Source organism: Chinchilla lanigera, unplaced genomic scaffold, assembly GCF_000276665.1.
Source record: "Chinchilla lanigera isolate Chin_1 unplaced genomic scaffold, ChiLan1.0 scaffold00015, whole genome shotgun sequence".
NCBI lineage: Eukaryota > Metazoa > Chordata > Mammalia > Rodentia > Chinchillidae > Chinchilla > Chinchilla lanigera.
Window position 1 is genome coordinate 31538143 of NW_004955416.1, and position 14276 is coordinate 31552418.

At 40.1% G+C, this 14276-nt stretch overlaps 1 protein-coding gene across 1 annotated transcript in view; it reads left to right on the plus strand.

Moving 5' to 3' along the window:
• The first annotated feature begins 13915 nt into the window (after positions 1–13915).
• The window catches only part of LOC102022699 (60S ribosomal protein L39), a 1346-nt gene continuing 985 nt past the window's right edge, over positions 13916–14276 (plus strand). The window contains exon 1 of the mRNA XM_005381677.2: positions 13916–14032. The gene's annotated coding sequence lies outside the window, so the exon portion shown is untranslated. The remainder of the gene's footprint in view (positions 14033–14276) is intronic.

The window sequence follows — 14276 nt, forward strand, 5'->3', positions numbered from 1 at the left end:
ATCGCTCTGTTCCAACCAGCGCGGCACTGAGGGCAGTAACCGGATTCCCGCCACTGACGACAGGAAATGCGCCATTTTTCTGCGCAGCGGAGATGCCTGCTCCTCGCTAAGGGAGAGTCACTGGGCGCGTTGAGAGGATGGTGGCTCGCAGGGGACAGTCTTCTTATGTCCCGAGAACGTGGAGTGCCGCTCCTAGCTATCCCGGTTTATTTTTTTGGCGCCAAGATCCTCTCTTATCGCCTTTATATCTACCACTGAAGATTTCCTGTCAGTCAAATTACAATCTACTATAAAAAGATTTCTTCTTTGGGCTTGCTGTCGTTTTGTTTTTGCTGTTTAAAGTTCTATTATTATAGAAACTGGTGATGGATTTTATACACAAAAAACCACACGTACAGTGTTTCCGCAACACTGGTTCTCATTTTAGAAAAACATTAGCCTGAAACCATGATTTTTTTACCCACCCTTTTCAATATTAATGATTTTCACTTCATATTTTTAACATTCATCTGAAATATTGAAATATATTAATCATACTGGATTTGAGTGTCTTTTTAAAAATACATTACTTTTTAATTTTGTCCTTAATTTTATCTATTGATTCTCAATCTTTTTGTTTTCCCACATAAAACCTTTAATATGAGATGACTTGTCGAGCTTCCAGAAAGGGTACAAGATTAAAAGAAATTTCACAGGTATTCATGAAAACAGCGGCCAGGCTTTGTTTTTTTTTTATTACTGATTATACCAGGATCCCAAAATTGTTTTTGAAATTGATCCTGCCTGCTACTCTCCTACTTCTGGATATGGTTTGTTCTCTTCTCTTCTCTTTGCTGTTCTGTTCTGTTATGTTCTTGGAAAAATATTCTCCAAACTCCTTTTGGTTTTTTGGCAGGGGGACTAGTTATATTTTAAACTGTGTTAGCCACTTGGCTCTCTGTGAGAGAGACAAACCTCCATGGACAGCTCTTGAGGTTGAGGATGAAAGCTTGTCTTGAGCTCACTTTGTAGACCAGGCTGGTCTCAAACTTGCAACAATCCTCCTGCCTCAGCCTCCCAAGTGCTGGGATTATAGGCATGCACCACCACACTCAGCCCCACTCATGACTAAAAAAAAAACTAGAGAAAATTGGAATAGATGGTCTTCATCTCAATCCAATAAAAACCATCTGTAACAAACCACCAGCCCACATCATACTAAATGGTCAAAAGCTGAAAGCTTTCATTCTAAAATCAGGAGCAAGACAAGGATGTCCACTATCACCCCTCCTACTCAATTCAGTTCTGGAAATATTAGCCAGAGCAATTAGAGAGAGCAATAAAAGGAATAAGGATAGAAAATGAAGAAGTTAAATTATCATTCTTTGCAGATGACATGATACTCTACATAGAAGATCCCATCAAAAGACTTCTAGAATTAATAACCACATTCAGTCACATAGCTGAATACAAAGTCAGCACTCAAAAATCAATAGCATTCCTGTATACAGACAACAAACTCACTGAGAAACAAGTTAGGGAAACCACAGCTTTCATAATAGCACCACAAAAAATCAAATATTTAGGAATCAATCTAACAAAGGAAGTAGAAGATCTCTACATTGAAAATTGCAGTACTCTGAAAAAGGAGATTGAGGAGGATATCAAACAATGGCAATGTAATTTCTGACCCTGCAGTTTAGTCAGCTCTTTGCTTACAGAAAACAGCACAACCATGAAAGTCATGGATGTTTTCTTTTAGTTTTTTGATATTACCTCTGTAAGGGAGTTTTGTGAATTTTTAAAGCAATATGTGAGATTAGAGAAATAGAGGGACCCTTCCTTTAAAGACAGTAATGTCTGTTAAACTTTTTTATTTGATGTTGTCATTATTTTCCTATATTTTTCTATATGTTTATTGGCATTGACTATGTTAATTTTTTTAAAAAGAGGAATACATGTTAGCAGTAACAAAAAAGAAAATGAAGAAAAATGTAGAAAGTGTATCTTCTACTCCTTTTCTAGTCATTGAAAATTGAAATGAGGTACCAACCACAAAGCTTCGGAGTTTTCTTACATATGCGTATAAAGTACATTCGTATGTATCACTACATTTCTTTTTCTGTCAGTGTTTGGAATAAAAGTAGTGATACTTGTTAAAGTATGGTCATTTCCATCACCATAAGTACATTTCCATCGCCATAAGGACAGTACCATTCAGTGAGACTTTTTATATCTATTACAGTGTGTATTTTTTTACTCAAAAAATCTTATATAGTCTATACTATGTCTATATTTGAAGATTTTACAAATGTTATCTCACTAAAAAACGTGGAAGTGGAAACCCTTCCTACTGATTTTTTTGAACCAGGAATTGAACTCAGGACCTCTCACTTGCCAGGCAGGTGCCATGCCACTGAACTATATTCCAGGGCCCCTACTCATATTCTTAAATGATGTATCAGGACTCTACTTCACTACTTTTCTTTGATTGAGGAAAAGGTTGTGTCATGCATTACTACTTTAACCATTAAGTGAAGAAATGAAGGATGTACTTTTTGAAATAACTAGTACAGAATTGTAAAGCATCATAGAACTATAATAACAGAAACCCATCTTTCAGATCATAGGGACTACATTTGATCTCAATGATGGATGAAGTTCTTGAAGCTGATCTTTTTCTCAGACAAACTACTCTTATGTGTATCCTAAGAATGTGGCTTTCACAAGGCTTACCTGCTTAACTGCCTCCTCATACACTAGATCAGAAGTAGATTTTGTATTTAGAACACACTTTAGTGTACCTGAGACCCAAGGAACATGGAGGAGGAGCAGATATCATGTCTGCTGTTTATTGTTTGTTTTAGAATGTTGTCCTGCTGTACTGCACAATTACTAAATATGATCTAGAGATCAAGGCTTAGACATTCAAATCATTTCCTTATATTCTTCCTAGAATCCTGGCTCATGAGGAAGAGCTGGATATCCTGAGATTTTCTGAGGAAACATCTCTCTCATGGACACTGGACACTGCACAGGTTAGTGGTCAACTCAAGTCATACTGTGGAAATATCTTTACCTCATTTGAAAAAAATTACAGACAGGCTTGGTGGTGCAAGCCTGTACTCCCAACACTGAGGAAGCTGAAGCAAGATCATCTCTGCAAATTTGAGGCCAGTCTGGGCTACATAGTGAGTTCAATGACAGCCTGAACTACATAAGGAGACCCTGTCTCAAAAAAGAAAAAAAAAGTATTACAAAGTTTAAGCCTATGAACTTCACTGATTACTGAGGCCTAAACTATTTCATCAGTAATGGAGAAGAACATCAGGGAAAAAATCACCTGAATAAATAGAATGTTAATTTCTTTTTCAGGTTAAGTCTGGCATCTAGGGCCCAAAAAGCTCCCCCAGGATGACTGTCTCTTAGGAAGGTACTATTACAGTTACAGATCTTTGTGACTCAGACACTAAGGCTAATGCACTGTGAATTAAATCCTCTAACTATTAATTTGGGAGGGAAAACCTTGTGCCATAGATTCTGGAGATGTGAGCAATGAGTAAAACTGCATTATCTCATCAGCTACATAGCACAAAGTTCCTTTAGTCTCCAGTTAAGTAAGCCAGGGTGCAGAGAGCCAGTGCTGGACTAAAGGGGAGGAATCACCCATCTGCCTGGCTTAATGATGATCCTGTAACCTGGAAACGTCACTCCTTATCACACAGGATACCCCTGAATAATCACATTCTCAATCTGAGCAGGTAAGTTCTGATGCTGGTAGGGGAGAAAGAAAGAAAGGTAACTAACCATTTACTAGAGAAATGGACATTTACTGAAGACACAGAAAGAAGCCTCATTGGGTTCACCTTCATTCAGAGAAAATTGTGTTCTGCTCTGAACAACACAAAACTGTACTAATATTAATAAGCAATATGCTAATCAGACATAGTAATATGTTAATCCAGTTGGAATACTGGTCCAGTCAAGGCTGTAGGTATGCAGCCCCCTGCTAGTCTCCATTTCCCATGTTATAGGGGTCATCTTCACCTCTACACTATGGTTATATTATGTTGAGGTGAGTAATACACAAGAATTTTGTCTTCAGTAATAAAGAGAAAGTTAAAAGGGCTGAAGACAAGTCTCCTTTTATCCATATGTTCTTGTTGATTCTGAAAGATCTTCCATATTTATGATATTGAATATATCCCTCCTTGGAACAACTGTGTCATATTATTATCCCATATGTAAAGAAGGCTGGGACTTTCATGGTTTCCTTTTCTGAAGACTAAAGGAGAGGAAGAGTCTCAGAGGAAAAAAGTGCCATGGCCTCTGGGGAGGATTTGGTGCCTACAGGCAGAAAACAGCGCCTGTTCCTTTGTGCTGCTAACACAATAAAGGAGCCAGAGCAGAGACAGAGCAGGCACCGGGCTAAGCCAATACGAAAGTCTCCTAAAACTGTCAATGGCCTTTACTATTTATTTTGTCTGCACATGTATTTCACTCTCTGGCAATCATAAAAGTACCTCTCAAACATCTTGTGGGACTTAAGTACTTTAACAACTCCAAATAATTAATCATGAGTAGATGAAAAATAAAAGCCTAGATAACTATTACTGTCAAGTCATCCCAAAGTAATTAAAAATAAAAAAAGTCATCCCAGACCTGGTATTTGTCTACTTAGCTTGGTGAGCAGGAAAAAAAAGACACACACAGAAAGAACAGTATACTTTCTTTCCCTGTCACAAAACTACTTGTCATGAAACTAGTTATCAGTGTAGTTCTAGAGCAGCAAAGAGGCAAGGAAACTAGAACTTTCTTAAAATCCCTTATTCACACAGAGGGGCAAATAACTAAGATAAGGAGGTAAGAGGGTAGTGTACATATTAATAATCTACAAAAATGTGCAACATTCATGGATTTGAAAGTAAGGTGAATAAAGAAATTGTAATAAATTGTTAGACTGAATGCATATCATGTACATAACAGGATGACAATGAAGAACTTTAATCTACAGAAAGCAGTAATTTATGTAGCTAAATTCAAGAACAAAAAAGGGGAATGATACAATATTTTATTCATTTCTACCAGCTGAAAAGCTGCTCCATTGCATGAGATGTGCTCTGCTGTGCGGAGAGGTAGCAGTTGTTCAGAGGAGAGATTAATCCTTCTGCCACAGATACGGCAAAGAAGTGGAGTTTCAGCCTTAGTGCCTCAGCATAAGCACCAACATTAAAAAGTTCAAAAGCACTTTGGAAATCAGTAACAATCACCTGAACGTTAGGCCAGGCATAGTGAATCACACCTGTAATCCCAGCGCTCTCAGGAGGTTGAGGCAGAAGGATCGCTGCAAGTTTGAGGCCAGCCTGGGCTACAAAGTGAGTTCAAAGCCAGTCTGAACTGTATAGGGAAACTCTGTCTCAAAAAGACAATAAATACATAGATACATAAACAAATAAACATCTAGATTTTTGAATCACATATATCTTACATGTGAGTTGGGATTTAGCATTACTATGAAAATGGAAAAGTTCACCCAGTTTTCATCTCTGCAATAGTATTCATTGTTAAATGTTTGAAAGCCATTAGAATAATTTAAAGCACATGATTGTTAAAATATTAAGGTAGGTCGGTTGCACAAACTTCAGGCAGTAATTTTCATTCCTGTTTACTCAAGTTTTACTGGGTGAACTTTTCCATTTTCATAGTAATGCTAAATCCCAATTTCTGGAACTTCTAGAAAGAAACTGGAAAAATTGAAGACCAGAAGCTTTGCAGCTTCCATGTAGTTAGACCAGAGCACAGACTGCAGTCTACTGCCTCAGTCATGCAGTCCTCCACCATCTCCTCAGCCTCAGACCTCTGGCATGTGACAGCAGCTCCTTGGCCAGAGTGAGGGTGCTCAGCACACCCAGTGTTGTCATCTCGGGCAGAGGTGATAATGACCCACAAGGACTTTTCTAGTCACACCTGCACAATATGGATGGAGCAGGGCTGGTTTCCATCCCCCCCCCCCAACGCATCCCAACAGACACCCAAGCTCTGCATCCTGCCTTGGTTCCGTGGTCCTCTACCAACTGAACTTTGTCAGGAAAACTTGTGGATGGAAGAATTTTGGAGAGTGTCATATCAGATCAAGCTAGCAAAATACACATGCATTTATATGTGTTTACTTAAATATGTATTACATTCAGTACAGAATTATAACAGCTGGACATGGTGGCATAGGCCTGCAGTCCCAGCACTTAGAAAGCTGAGGCAGGAGGGTCACCATGAATTCAAGGCCAGCCTAGACTACATAATGAATTCAAGGCCACCTTGAACTACATAGTGAGATCCTGTCTCAAGGAAAATTATAACAATGGTAGTTATTGCTAGTAGAGTACTTATAAAGAATGACAGGTTAGATATATTTCATCACACCTCTTTTCTCCTTTGGTTATCTTCCTCTCCTACAACACTGCAATCTGTAGCCACACACTAACTCTCACACCAACTCTAATCGGGTCTGTTTACCACCAGCAGTCCATGTACTGGAATAAATATCTGGCCTACTTAAATCATGCTTCTGTCCTCAAAACTGCAAAGAGGAAAATAACCCCAAAAAGCCCTCTGTAATGCAGCACTCAGGAAACTGACACAGAAAGATCCTGAGTTCAAGTTCAGCCTGCAGAATTTATGGTGACCCTGTCTCAAAATTTTAAAAAGAAATAAATAAAGGGCGGGGGATATAGCTTAGTGGTAGAGAACTTGATTACCATCCTGAGGCCCTACATTCAATCTCCAGTACAAGGAAAAGAAATAAGAAGGGATACAGAGAGGAAGAGAGGGAAGGGAGGAAGGGAGGGAGGGAGAGAGGGAAGAAAGAAGGAAGGAAGGATGGAAGGAAGGAAGGAAGGAAGGAAGGAAGGAAGGAAGGAAGGAAGGAAGGAAGGAAGGAAGGAAAGAAGGAAGAAAGGAAGGAAGGAAAAAAAGAGAGAGAAAGGCTCTATATCACTGAGAAGAGAAAGATACTAAAAAGCACTAATTAGGTCAAATGGCCCACAAAACACTTGGTGCATCTTAAGTTAAACCAGAAGAAGGCAAACACAAGTAATTTTCAAAATATCTGCAGGTTTAAGAAGAGGCCTGGGTAGTCCCTGGAAGTATGAGCTTTGCTCTTCCTGTCACATTAGGGGCTGTGGTCCTCTGGGAGAAGCAGATTTGAGAGTGTAGGCATAACTCCAGAGATGTACTGCTGCTCTGGATTTAGGACTTTCCACAGATTACACAGAATGCAGTTGGTTTTCTGTGTATCTTCTCTCCATACCTTCAGAAGATACTCCGACAATTAGCTCCTCAATACTCTTTTTCCTGTATTTCTGGCTTTTCCCTCTCCCTGTCTTTTTCCAAAACCTCCTGTTTGGGCAGCACTTCATACCTTAGCTACATAGGTCATAGTTTCTATCTCTTGTCTGAGCCAGTGCCTTACCCACACTGTATGCAAGTACGCACGTATGCAAAAAGACCTCAGATAAGAAGCAGTGCTCCCTTCCAGCTTGGCAGAGCAGGCTTTAGGAGGATTTGTGCATGTGCGCGTGAAAAGGGCAGCCTCAAAGCCCTGGGATTCAGGAGTATAGGTGGCAACCTCACTGCTAATTAATGCAACAAAACATGCACTTCTTCAGTTTTCTTTAAGTGTTCGGAATCCCCTGGCATAGCCCCTCTGGTGATCAGGCTTGACTGCAGGCATGGGACAGTACAGCAAAGTACAAATGATTCCCTAGAGGAGTATTGCAGCCACGTAGGCATTGCCTGATGGAGCATTTGCTGTAGTATTGCTATGCTTTTCTGCCTCACCTCCACACAGAACCATCCTGACCCATCAGCTTACTAGAAAAGTGGCTAAAATTCTTTTGGATGCTGATAAACTGCTACTCAGTTCAGTCAGAGGATGTTCACACAAGGCAAAAGTCTGTTGGCAGGTGGTGGGATCTTTAGGTGCCTGCCTAGTAGATTCATTTGAGTTTAGTTTGCAGAAGTGGGTAAGTTGTCCTATGTTCCCCTCTGGTCTCCTCTCTATCTATCATTACATTAGGTCCTCAGGATTAATTTCATTTCTACATTTTAAAAAATATTTTTGCAGTACTAGTGATTGGATGCAGGGCTCTTGCATTATTAGGCAAGCGCTGTACCACTGAACTACACTCCCATGCCACGTAGCACCAATTTTCAGCATCCAAAACAGGGCACTGGACAGTCGACCAAACACTGATTTTGGGTATTTACTTAACACGAAGTTTCACATAGCAGCTTCCAGTGTGCAGCAAGTCTATTCTTTCTCCATTTCAGCAGCACTGCTGTAACAAAGAGTGGCTGCGGGCCTCACAGATCTTTCTAGTTATGTCACCAGACAGGATCTTAGAAGGTTCCCCAAAGACAAGATGGGGACCTCAAATAGGCCTGCTGAGTGGACAGTTAACTCACATGATGGAAGAATTTCAGAAGGTATCAGTGTGATATGCAGATGTATTAGGCACAAGTAGAAAGTAAGGAAGAACAGGAAAGGAAATTGAGTAGTGGGAAGGACATGATGTTCCCATGAGACTATGGTCCTTGTCAGGAGGGTCATCTCAGCTGGGTGCTTGAGGAGGCTGTGGTTTACTCTGGAACTCAGATGCTTATAGTTTTAATACGATGGTGACAGAATTTTGGGCATCAAGCCAGGGAGGTTTGGAACTGAGTATTCTAAAGCTGTCAGTTGTATGTCCCTGTAAATCAGGGAAATTATTACTCACTCTTATCTTGGTGTCTTGGTCTTGAAAGGAATGAGGTAGGCTAGGTAAATTCAAGGTGAATAAAATTTATTTGACCAGCTTTTCCTTAATGATTAACATTCCTACTGCAGAACAGAACAGGGAATCTGATTCAGTTTAAAGGTAATAAGGAGGGGCTGGAGATATAGCTCAATGGCACAAGTGCCTGCCTGGCAAGCACAAGGTCCTGAGTTCAATTCCCAGTACCTAAAAAAAAAAATCCCCTCCTAAAGGTAATAAGGAAAATAAGAAACTGGGCCTCCTTGTCTCCTTTCTCTCTATTTTGTCTAGCCTAACTCAACTGCAATTCATCCTCCAACTGCTCCACCTTTTTCACTACTCCAGCTGGGCCTCAGTAGGCCGACTGCCTAAAGCAAAGGCCAGCTGACCCCTCCCATCTCCTGCCCCTCACTTCCTGTTAAGCACATGGGATTCTTTCAATTTCAAACACTCCATCAGACTAGCCAAAGCTGCTGTGCTTGGGGTACACCCCTGTACTCCAAGACCACTGTGTGAACACCAAGCAGGTAGGCCACAGCACTCCATACGGAGCACGCAGCCACCCTGGTCTCTCCCCAGGTAGCTCCCACTTTCCAGGCCAAACCCATTACTTTAGAATCTTGCCAGGCACATCAGCTGTGTTCAGCAAGACGCTCAGCTGGAGCTGCCCCAGGAGCAATGACGGGGATGCTGCTCCCAATCATCCCAAGATAGGGCTAGATGAGGTTACAAGGAAGACTGAACACCAAGGTGAACAGCACTGAACACTTCAGTCCAAGGCTTTCATTAGAGGAACTTAAATGCCAAGTGTGCAGTGGGAAACGTTAAAAAAAAGATGTTCTGTGCAGGTAGGCAGGTAGGCCCGCATGAAAGGTCTGGGTTGTGGAATGCATGTGAGGGTTTCAGGAATCTGGCTCAGGGCTAAGGCTAATTCATACATGTTTAGCAACAAGTTGTTCTTTCAGTGTTTAAAACACAATCTCAAAAACCTAGGAGTGTTCAAGCCCCAGCTTGGGTTCAAACCTGCAGAAGGAAATACACAGCTGGTTGCGTCCAAAGAGCAGAAGACAATCTGACTCTCAGGCCAGAGAAAGAGAAAAACCAGCAGCCAGGGCAGAGAGGAGACTATAGCTCTGTTACAGATGTGCAGCTTGCAAAGGGACTGCTGAATCACACTGAAGGTTTAGGTTTTTTTGAGGAAACTTTGAACTGTTTTTCCAAAATGGCTGCACTCATTTAAATACCACCAAGTGTGCCAGCGTTCCTTTTCTCTGTCCTCACCAGCAGCATTCATCTTTTGTCCTTTTATTATTAACGAGTCTAATAGGTGCAAGGTAGTGTTTCAGTGATTTTCATGTGCATTTCCTTGATCATTAAGTGATGTTGAGCATGTTTTCCTATTCCTTTGGCTGTTTAAACATATTCTTTTGGGCCAGAGATATAGTTCAGTGGCACAAGCTACTGCCTGGCAAGCACAAGGTCCTGAGTTCGATTCCTAGTACAAAAAGAAAAAATAAATGCATTATTTTGAGAAATGTCTACTCAGGTACTTGTTGACATATGAATATACTATTTTACAAGTTCCAAAATCATACTTTCCTATAGTGATAGTAAAACTTTTCAACGTGGCACAGATATGTTTATTTGCCAACAAAAATATCCACAGTTCCTCTGCAATAAGAAGCAGAAAATAAAATATTTTTAAACATCTTCAGCCAGACATAGTGGTGCACACCTGTAATCCCAGGACTCAGGAAGCTGAGGTAGGAGGATCCCTGCGAGCTAAAGGCCGGGCTACTTACTGAGTTCAAGGCCAGCCTGAACTACACAATGAGAGAGAGAGAGAGAGAGAGAGAGGGAGAGAGGATGGAAGAAAGGAAGAAAGGAAGAAAGGAAGGAAGGAAGGAAGGAAGGAAGGAAGGAAGCAAGCAAAGGGAAAAGTTCAGTACATAATGTTTCAGTATTTTAGTGATTGAGATATTCATTGAATATCCATCTTCATGTTATTTAGTGTAACTTTAAACATATGTTACCAAAAAGTTTTGGGAAACTTTTTAAGCACAGATAATATTAAAATTATTTTTAGGGGCTGGGGATTTAGCTCAGCGGCAAAAGCGCCTGCCTGGCAAGCGCAAGGTCGTGAGTTCAGTTCCTGGTACCGGAGGAAAAAAAAAACAAAAAACAAAAAAAAATTATTTTTAAAACAATGCTATAAACTTATAAAACTTATATAAACTTTTACCCTACTTCTACCTATTAAACTGCTTTAACAATTATGTTCTAATTGCACTGAAAATATCATGAAACATGAAATAAAAGTAGCTAGTATGTTGTGTTCTTTTTATTATTGTCAACAAATCAGGAAAGTATGCAAATATTCCAGAAGCACAGAATCTAACAAGTTAAACAAGTTTTTCTTTCTTTTATTTTTCCTGGCATGTTTAATATATACCAAGCAATTCATTTTTACTATACTTTTTCTCTTACATTGGATTTACAGGTTTACAACTGTAAACATCTTCTAGACCTGTGAGAATGCAGCTGAGTGCAGACCACTGGCACAGAAATTGAAATGAAACATTCATATTGTTTAGGTTGCTAAATTTCTAGTACTACAGTGTCTTGTAAGAATTCCTATTTTCTCCAGATGAATGAGGAAACAATTGTTTAAAAAAGGTCTGTAATGAAAACAAGATAAGATTTTGATAAGAAATGGGAGCAGTGTGAAATAAGTGATGCTAGGTCTTCTCCATGTTACATTTCTATGCATGTGTTATAAAAGTATTTTAGAAGTTTCAGGAAAACACTGAAGGTGTAGGTAAATCAAAGAGGAACATAGGAGCATTTACTTACAAAATTATTTCTATATTCTCTCTTCCATTAGTACTCAGTTGGATTGTTAATACTGTAACAGCAAGCCAGCCATGATATTGTACACCTGTAATCCCAGCACTCAAGAGCCTCAGGCAAAAGGACCACTGTGAGTTCAAGGCCAGCCTGGGCTACAAAGTGATTTTAAGGCCAGCCTGAACTGCATAGTGAGACCCTGTCTCAAAACGATGAAAAGAAAACACCGTAATGGCAAAATCTTTACATGTACAAATCTTGCGGCATTAGAGCCTAGGGGAGGATAGGAAACCAGCATTTCTAAAGAAAATTGCAAGGCTTTCTTAGCACAGAATCCAGTCTGCTTTGATTAGTTCACCATCACGTAAGTAATTTCTTCCAACCTTATTGATCAGTGTGTTGAATGTGTGAAGGGACTTTGAATTGTGTGAGAGAAAATGTGTTAAAAGAAACTCCTGAAATGCATGGCAGTCAACAGTACCCATGATCAGCACTCTGCTATAACATCTCTCCCTTACAGCAAATTTCATAGTGATGTAATATCAATGAAACACATGTGAACACATTCCCTGGCACCTAAGAGGAAAGTTCCCTAGTGCAACACATACGGACTTGTTTGGCAACCCAGTAGCACATTACTTTGAACTTTTTAACATCTGGATTTCAAACACTTATAGTTTGTAAATGCTCATACCACACATTTCCTGTTCAAATTCTTGTGTCACGACTGCCTCCTTCACTGAAAGAAACAATACTGTATGGTTCCAAGAGACATACTGACAGAGTTAAGTCTGGGAGGTGGTACTGGTCATTCCTTTGTGCTACAGCACGTTCCTGAGCTCATTTGCCAATGGGGAATAGGAAAGTTGTAGCCTTTTACTTGCACCATTAATCATTCAGTCACCTACCAAATGAGTGTGTGCCTTTGAAACCCAAGAGACTGCAGCATTTCAGAGTTATCATAGTCACTGTGCCCGTAACTTCTGTGGGGTGGGCTAAGGCTCTACAATGTCCCCATTCCCAAATACTTATGAAGGTAGAATGGCAAACTTAAGATTCTCAGTTCTCATTTCAAGTCACTGTTTGAAAACCAGGGAACTTCATGACAATGGTAAAAGTTCTTACTTCTTGTAATTGCATGGGTGATAGCACTGAATACCAAAAAGCAAGACATAATTACATGGCTGCTGTATTATGACAGCTGATTTCACACTTATTGTTTTTCATGTAAATATTAGTAAAGAACAAGATGCTGAAACTTGTAATGAGTATAACATTCCAAGTAGGTGCAGTTGAAACTGACAATCTGGAAATAAAAAATAGGGTTTCAATGTTTGTTTAACAGAATTGCCTCTTCTCTCTTGTTTAAAGAGAATAGCTTTCCTCTACTGGAAAACTGATAAATACCTGGGTTATATGCCCTCAAAGGAAATGCCCATTCTCTTTAAATTCTATCATTAAACATTATTTGTTGCTTAGGAGCATAACCAAGCCCTGTAATTATGGCCATAAATCACTGCATCGGGGACATATATACACTATGACCAGTAGAAAACAAGTACATGCCAAAAAAATTGAAATATGCATTTGCAGAAACCTAAGAAATAAGAGAATTCTCAGGTTATAGCAAGGAGGACAAACTATAACACTACCTTTCATTAATATCAGTGTATTTTCTTATAAAACCTAGTTTTAGGGCCAGGAATATAGCCCAGTGTCACAAGCGCCTGCCTGGCAAGCCCACGTTCCAGTCCTACTACCAAAAAAAAAAAAAAAAAAAAAAACTACTTTTAGCAAAGAATGCTGCTATGGCGGTTTTGTCAACTTGACTGAATTGACAAACATCTAGGAAATTAGCAGTTTACGTTAATATCGTTATTTAAAAGTCATATTCCTAAAGCCACACATGCCTGTAATCCCAGGACTATGAGAGGTTGAGGTATGAGAATCTCAAATTCGAGCCCAGTTTGAGCGACTTAGCGAGGACCTTTTTCAAAATAAAGCGGAGAAGGGCTGTAGCTCAGCCCGAAAACCCTGTGTTCAATCTCCGGTACGGGAAAAAAAAATCTTATTCCCAGAGGAGGGAGATTAAAAAAAAAAACTGTTAACCATTTCTCCTGGCCAGCATATCCTGTTTTGAAAACCAATATTACTGTAAAAGAATCCATCCCATGCTCTGGATCCGCCAAGCTCTGCAGAGACAGGAGTCATCTAGGCGTTCTCCCTGGCTGAGCGGCCAGCAGGAAATACGTCATCAACCAGCGCAGGCGGCTCAGCGGAAGCTCGGGAAGGGGAAGTCACTGGCCGGAAATTGGCGGTAGTCGGGGAAGATTGTTGATCCGTCTGCAGGGCTGCGTGCTGCCGGCTTCACTTCTGCCCCAGGTTTTGGTTTCTGTGGCCGCGGAAAATAAAAGGTAGCTTGGGAACTACTCTCTTAACAACGTATTCTATAATATACATTTTAAAAGGCCAAACCTTGTCTGTTCATCTTTTGTCCTCTCTGTATCTGGATTTATAAATGTGCCCTAGGGCCGGGGATATAGCTCAGTGGCGCAAGCGCCTGCCTGGCAAGCGCGAAGTCCGGAGTTCGATTCCCGGTACAAAAAAAAATACTATTTTGTCTTGTTTTTATCTTTTTTTTTTTTTTTTTCTTTGAAA